At 25.9% G+C, this 7,901-nt stretch overlaps 1 protein-coding gene across 2 annotated transcripts in view; it reads left to right on the plus strand.

The window, feature by feature from the left end:
- The first annotated feature begins 3,543 nt into the window (after window positions 1-3,543).
- The window catches only part of LOC106684712 (maltase 1), a 20,103-nt gene continuing 15,745 nt past the window's right edge, over window positions 3,544-7,901 (plus strand). The window contains exon 1 of one of the 2 annotated variants that reach the window (XM_014426945.2): window positions 3,544-3,669. The gene's annotated coding sequence lies outside the window, so the exon portion shown is untranslated. Of the gene's footprint in view, window positions 3,670-6,436; window positions 6,521-7,901 lie in introns of those variants that run through there. The other variant, XM_014426946.2, reaches the window with a different exon arrangement.

Below are 7,901 nucleotides of genomic sequence, written 5' to 3' on the forward strand. Positions count from 1 at the left end.
AGTTTCTAAATGTATTATCACTAGCAGATAGTTTCTAAATGTATTATCACTAGCAGATGAAGACAAATATATAATAAAGTAAATAATGATTTAGACAATATATTTGAGAATACATAATAATCAGAAATCCTTATATTTACAATTCTCATTTGCTGAAAAATGATAAATATTTTGCTTTTGATATACCCTTCTAATAACAGGAAATTTACTAATATGGAGTAGTAAACTTTGCCCCATCTATGTTGCCTTTGACAATTTAGAAGCTAAACCAGGCCGTTGCAATGCTGGGGCGAAGAGCAAATATCCAGACCAGCCTTATTTGGTGCTTCCTACTACAATACCATTTTACCAAGGCTGTAAAAGTTTTAAAAAAAAAATCAATGCACTATCTTATAATCCTAAAAAATAACCAATTCTTCCACCACAGTGACTGTGTTTCCTCAATATTTCATATCTAAACCTGAAGATAGAATCCAGCTCGCCGCCATTGACTCTCTAGGCACGAAAGTTAATAATTATAGAACAAATCATATTACATTTAACGACATTAACTAGATATTGTTGTTCAGGATTTAAATATTTATAGATGTTAATGCTGCCTAATGTGCTCATAGGATCTCACAAAAAAAAAAATTATCATTAATAAAATATATATTAGTCTAATTTATTAATAGTCGTCGTGAATGATTAAATGTTTAAAATTAATTTTCGATACATTAATAATTTGTAATAATTCTGACTTCAGTTATTTCTTTTGGTGAAAGATTTATACATTTTAGTGTACTTCTGTGACTAAATTTGATAATTATGTATGAATATAAAAAAAAAAAAAGTTCTTCACAATATTTATTCTAAAATTGTGCAAGGAAAATATTTGATTGCTAATTAAAAAAAAAAGTTTTTGTCTAATGAAGTATTAATTTGAATACATTTTTTTCCTACCAATTGTTTATACAATTGATATTTCAGTTTAAAATTAATGACTAAAGATGTATTCGTTTTTAAATCGATTTTAGACATTTTTAAGATATTTTTATTCATGATTAAAAATTTAGTAATTTTTCTTAGTCCTATAAATTTTAACTCAAATATCATCAACAGCCTATTTTTTCCTTATTGCGTGATTCGCTCATATTTATCAAAATTAGGAGTACTGTGATTTCCAAATTATTTTATTATTATTATTTGTTCCATTAAATAGCTATATATTACCTTACATTCACGCCATTTTCCAATTACAGGCGCTTTTTAAATATTGCGATTAAACTATCCTTAATTTTCCTCTTCTCGTTTTAAGCTAATATTTCAAAAGTGATATATGATAGTCGCTCCCCGGGGTCTTAGCGGGGCAGGTCCGACGGGAAAGGATTGCCTTTTATTGGGTTTTAATCTCCTCTTGTGAGATTGTGACATGTCACAATTTTCGAGATTGTAAATAATTGAAAGGTTTGAAAAATCCAATACATGATTTTAAAAAACTAATACTCCATATATTTTCCTACCTAGCAGCTTAAGTGATTTCAAATGTGCGATACCATTTTGACGAAGGGTTTGTATTATTTAATGAAAATTTTATTATTGAAAAATTATGTAAATAAAGAATTTTATAAATGAAAAAAATAATGTGCTCCAAGAAATTCATCGTGCAGGAAATTCTGAACATTTCTAGGCTTTTGTGGCCCCCTTCATTAAGTATAAGAAAAAAAACATGAAATATGAAAAGCTCTTTAAAACCATTTCTGGTTTTTTAACAATTAATTACCAAACTACCCCTGTTTTACTTTCACATACCTTTATATGAAATATATGGTTAGGGGAATTCTTACGATCATACAAAATTTTGAATTCCAATTTTTGACGGAAATACACGGTTTGAAGTGGTTAGTATAACTCAAAAACGAAAACATGAACGAAATTGAAATTAAATATTGAAGGGGTTATATGGATTATATGGGACGTGTGACAGCGTGACATTTTCGATAAAATCGGTTGACCGGAGGTGCCACTTTATACAATAGATTTTATCATAAACGGCTTTAAATAAACTCCAGAAATCTAATTAATTATACTAATTAAGTACAATTAATTATTATTTAATGTTAGCTGGGTATTATCGTCATAGAAATAGTTTTACAGGGCTTAAATGCGAATTTTTCAAAAAATCCTCCTCTTAAGTACCTTTGAGTTTGTTTATTTGATATAAAAAACTATCTCACATTTTGTAATCTAATGAAAAATGGACAAACATATATTGTGAAAGGATTTGATGGTCAACTTAAGGAAATAAGATGAAAAATATGTTTTCCGGGTTAAAAACACATTTCCGGAAATAAGAAAGACAATATAGACGTTTTTTTTATACATTTGGAAGGCCAAAAATTTTAGAAACAATAATATTTAGCATAGAAAGTTGAAAAATTTATTGGAGGGTGACGAAAGACGCAATAATTAAAAGGTATGTTTTAATGTGTGTCAGTCCATTTCACTAGTTTTCTTTGTAACAAAAATTATGAAATAATATTTTTTTTTATTTCACTTAACCCAGTTATGGGCCTTTCAGTTGGCTAGATAACTCTATAAAATCATTCTTAGTATTTTCAATATTTATTTAATAAAAATTTAGCATTAGATAAATGTAAATTTTAGGTAACTCTTATCTTTTTATATTTCTGCCATACTTTTGCATAAACAAAATGTTAAAACTTTACCATGAGATATGTTATTGAAAGTATTTCTTAAAAACTTTTGAAATTAGAGTAACTCTATCTGTCAACTGAAAGACATTGATTTCGGAAATTAGTAAAGTTAGTAAAGTAAAGTATTATATAGAAACATTTGTTCTGAAAGGAGCGAAGGAATTTCAACTTAATAAGGGTATTCATGATCTTCAGTTTAACATGTCAAAGCGTGTTAAATGGAAAAACTTATGTTAAACATTTCCTTCTTTTACCATGTTAAAACGATATAACATGCCTGAGAGTATGTTACTAGGTCTGCTAAATGGAGAATAACGTCACGCAACATACCAGCTGAGCTTGTCATAATTTTATTTGTTATCGTGTTAGGTTACTTGCTCATAGTTTGTGTTTCAATTGTGTTAGTATTGTTTTGGATGTATTTATTACTAACAAAGCTATGGATGACAACAATAATATTGTAATGACAGTTGTCAATTAGCTCATCTTGATTCTCGTAAAAGTTAGAAGATCAACAAGACACTCAGTGGCCAAATTTTCACTTTTCACTCAATTTAGGCATGTTATAATAATGATTACTTTAATCAAAACTCAGAAGTAAACAATAACATAAAGTTTTAGAAGGAAAGGTTATAAGAAGCCCTTATGCGTTTAAGATTTAACTTGACTTTAAATAGGGCTGTTCACAATCCTATATAAAATTTAACATGGTGAAACATTAATTTAATAAGTGAAAGTTGTTTAATGCACACACCGAACCAAATTTTGGTCTATGTTGGCTCTATAATTCATATAAGCTATTACGTGGCACCCCTCTACTTTCTTCACATTTCCTTCTACCATTCCCCTCCTCTGATTCAGTATTATCACTAACCACATAACGCTACGCGATATCGACTGAGCTGTTATCATTTTGTGTAACTTGTTTTAGGTTTTAACTTTGCTGGAACGTCTTGTGTCCAAATTGTTCTGAGTAAGTTTTTTATTTTTTATTTTAATGAGTATTTGAGTATATTGAGTTAGGTTTTGTAAAATAGTGCAGATTAGTAGAGCACGTCGTCATATAAGGAAGAAATTTGGAAAAACATCTGAAAATTAACACTTTTTAAATGATAGTGAAACTGAAGTGGTTGCAAAAGAAGAATTAATTAAATATGAAGTTGATTGATCTTGTAAACCATTATCGACCAATTCCTCCTTAGATAAAAATATTACAGGCAAAGAACAGACTTGCTATCATTATCAATACAAGAATCAATATGAAATTTATAAGTTAAATGAAAGTCCAATCAATACTAATGGAGCCCTTTTTAGGAGGACTTAAAAAATTTAGTTATAATTTTGTAATCATAAAATCCAAAAATTGCCTTATTCATGAGATTCTGAAACAAAGACTATTTTTCATCAGTATTTTTATGAAACAAAACTTGGTAAAAAATAGGGCAATTTTTTTTTCTACTCTCAAATTTGTATTGGTTATTGCCTAATAGCTTGTACAAAAACTTTAAAATTGGTAATATAAAAAAAATCTTGGTGAAAAGGAAAATAAGGGATTTTGAGAGAATTAAAGTTCATATTAATAAATGGTGAAGAATTGGTAGTGCTGTCCTCTAGATTTATTCGATCTTTACTTCCATTTTTTGGGAATATTATGTCCAGTAAGCTAGTCTAAGATTCTAAATAGGTACATAGTGTATGTTTCACTATCCTTTGTCATCAACATTCTTCTAATTCTTAAATAAATTAACACAACTACTTTAACACTTATAGCTGGATATATACCTCAGTAAGATGTGTAGTTTTTGTTTATTTTATATTTTTGAATATGTAGTGACGGTTTTTGTTCTGTTTCTTCATGTTTTTTTCTACTATTAGGAATGTAGATAACCCACCTTGGGTATATTGTTGCGCCATAAACAAATAAATAAATATGTAATGCAAGAATGAATGAAAAGAAAATTAACAAACATAAAATTATTAATATTTATAGAATAAATAAAATAGATGACTGGCTTAGAAAATGAAAGAATAACTATACAACCTTTTTATTCCAAATTATTAAAGCATTTTAGCTCATTGTCTTATAAATAAAATCTAATAAGTTTCTTGGGTCGAAGAAGTTTAGTAAATGAGCAAAAACAACTTTTCATTTCCACTCCTCGTTTAGCTAATTACATAACAAATGATTCAGTATAAACATAATTATAACATTAAAATCGTCTTATATACCCTTATAATAAATACGATTTTTTTTTTTGTAAATATTTAAAGTGGAAAAAATTAATTATATTACACAAAAAAATTTAGTTTTATTATTATTTATAAAACTATTTTTTTATTTTTTATTTAGAGAGGCTAAACGAAATACAACAGTAAATATAGTGTCAAGAACTTTAAAGGAACGAGGTCCAAATAGAATATTCCATACAACACCGTAAATTTGCTAAGTGTGTGTTATTATTTTGCATAAAAATGTAAAAAGATTTTTGTTGTTTTCTTTTCCCCCAAAGAGGGTAATTGTTTGTTTTTTTAAGTCAACGAATGCTGTTATTTTTTTAATATTAACTTTACTTTTCTCTTTTATTAAGAATTATTATTTTTATCCTAATATTTTTTTATTTATAACGTTGAATATAGTTAGGGGTGACTTATGTACGAGACTATACCCCATAATCAATTGTTAAAGAAACATGTAACTCTGTCATATCAACCATGTAACCAATTTAGTATTACATAAATAAAGTTTTAAAAAAAATTAATTTTATATCTGTTAGTGGTAATTCCATTATTGAAGCAAATAAGCTCATTTATTAAAAAAATTAGATTGTAAATTATAAATTATAATTTTAATTTCCTGTTTTAAAATAAACATTAATTACCTTTATTAAAATTATCTGCTTTCAACTCTCAACGGTTAAATAGATCTCCAAAAATGTAAAATATACTGAAGTTTTATAAAATCTGTATTAATATAATACTATTAGATAAAATTATTAACAAAATAAATAATAAATTACTAAATTATACTGCATTCTACATTTCTTTCTCACCATGTGCTTTGGCTTGCCATACAGTTGAGTTGCCATATAAATATATGTGCTCATATAATTTACAATTGTACAACCTACTTAAAATGTTGCATGGACGAAAATTGATTATAGGAGTGAAATAACTTAAATAGATTAGTGTTAATACTAAAATGTTATGATTAAACCGCAAATTAAATATTAAACAAAAAGCTAATACAATAGGCGATAGTCTAAATTCCAATATGGCATTATCAATAGTGGTTACGTATGTGCCTTTTTGTTTCTTAAATTTCACAATACAGTAATTTAATAACTGTTGATATTAGTAACATTATTGAATTAATTAATATTAGTAAATTTCATATTTTATATAGATAAGTGCAATGTCCATTGTTTAAACTTGAAGAATATATCATGATAATGAGATCAGATACCCAGAACGTCGATGCCGCGTTGTTGTGTAATGAACTAAATAAAGATTGAAAACGGAAAATCATTTTTGCGTTCATACGTTTAATAGTATTATTTAAATATTTTATGAAGTGATAAAATAATGAGAATTCAAGTATAAAATTTTATTTAATTTAAGAATAATCATAATTATATACTTTTTTCAAAAAAGTACCACAAAGTATATAAGTAGTACAATATTTTTTAAATAATTTGAAGAAGGTACTTGATAAATAAATGACGCTTTATATCAACTAATGAAAGTGGAGTTGGAGTGCTATCAACTCCCTTATAAAAGAGTTTCTCTAATAGATTATCAGTATTGTCTTCCGCTTCGCCACGAGTGTGAGTAAAGCACATTATTTATAATTTTTATTTTAATTATTTCAATATTTGAATTTAGGATAGCTTAATTTAATTTTTTATATTTTATTTTTCATCAGTACAACAATCCAGGATAAAAAATATAAAATTGGTATTATATATTAAACATTATTTTTTAAAGGTTTTGAAGTTAAAACTTATTTTTAATCAGAAGTACAACAATCCAGAATAAAAAATATAAAATCGGTATTATATATTAAACATTATTTTTTAAAGGTTTTGAAGTTAAAACTGAAATATTCGTTTTGATTTATAACTTTTCAAATCCGGATATCAAATTTTAGTTTTATATATTTACAATCATTATATATATTTTAAAACACTTTCTTTAATAATAAAATTTATAATGAAGGTTGGGAATTTATGCTAACAATTATAGGTATCTGCAAAAACGGAAAACTATATACCACTAGCAAAAAAAAAAATGTATTGAAAAATAAATTAATCTGTCATTACGGAATATCTAAAAATTGTTAATTGGATTGAACAGTACAGTTACAATTTTTTTTGGTTGTTTCCTTCGAATCTCATTATTTTAGTTTGTTCAATAATTTGATTTCTATAAGTAAAAGTATTCAAACATAAAATGAATACCAAAAATATATGGAATGGAAAAAATCAATGATTTAATCATACTATTTTAATTCGGAAAGAATTACTTCAGAGAGTCTCATACATCAAATTTTGTTTATTTTATTTTAGATAACAGTAGCTTTCGCTATCTAGGATAATATTCGACTCTATTTAACGAAATTAAAGAATACATTATTTTAATAAATACAACTTTAAATTTGTATATTTTTTATGAAAAATAAAAATTCATTCTTGTACCTTATTTTGTTTTTTGTTTTTTTACGTTTTTAGGACGTCATTATTTTTTTTATTATTCTTTATCTGGTCATTACTAAAATTGTGGAAATTTAATTCATCAGTGCAATATAATTCATCATAGTTTTGTAAATATACAGATTTTCATGTTATTACTTCAACGAGAAAATTTAAATCAAACTTGGGAGGGAACAGTAATGTGATGGGAATTCTAATGTTCTCGCTCAATCTCTATAATATTTTAAAATGATTTTTTATCAATTGTCAGATTTGTTATTTGCAATGATGTGTATATAACGATCTGGAATGTGGGTTGCTTCTTGTATAATTTATTACAATAATTACTGTAGATAAAATTAAAAAAATTTAAATGAATTTAGGAAGTCACTTAAAATCTTTTTTAGGTCAGATTCTATTATAAGAACTAAATTATAGTAGTGTAAATAATATACAATATCCTATAGAAACAAAGATAGTCATATACAAAATACATAAGAATATTCAAACTATAAAA

The sequence above is a fragment of the Halyomorpha halys genome, unplaced genomic scaffold, assembly GCF_000696795.3.
Source record: "Halyomorpha halys isolate HHAL.00 unplaced genomic scaffold, Hhal_1.1 Scaffold604.1, whole genome shotgun sequence".
In the NCBI taxonomy this organism is placed as follows: Eukaryota; Metazoa; Arthropoda; class Insecta; order Hemiptera; family Pentatomidae; genus Halyomorpha; species Halyomorpha halys.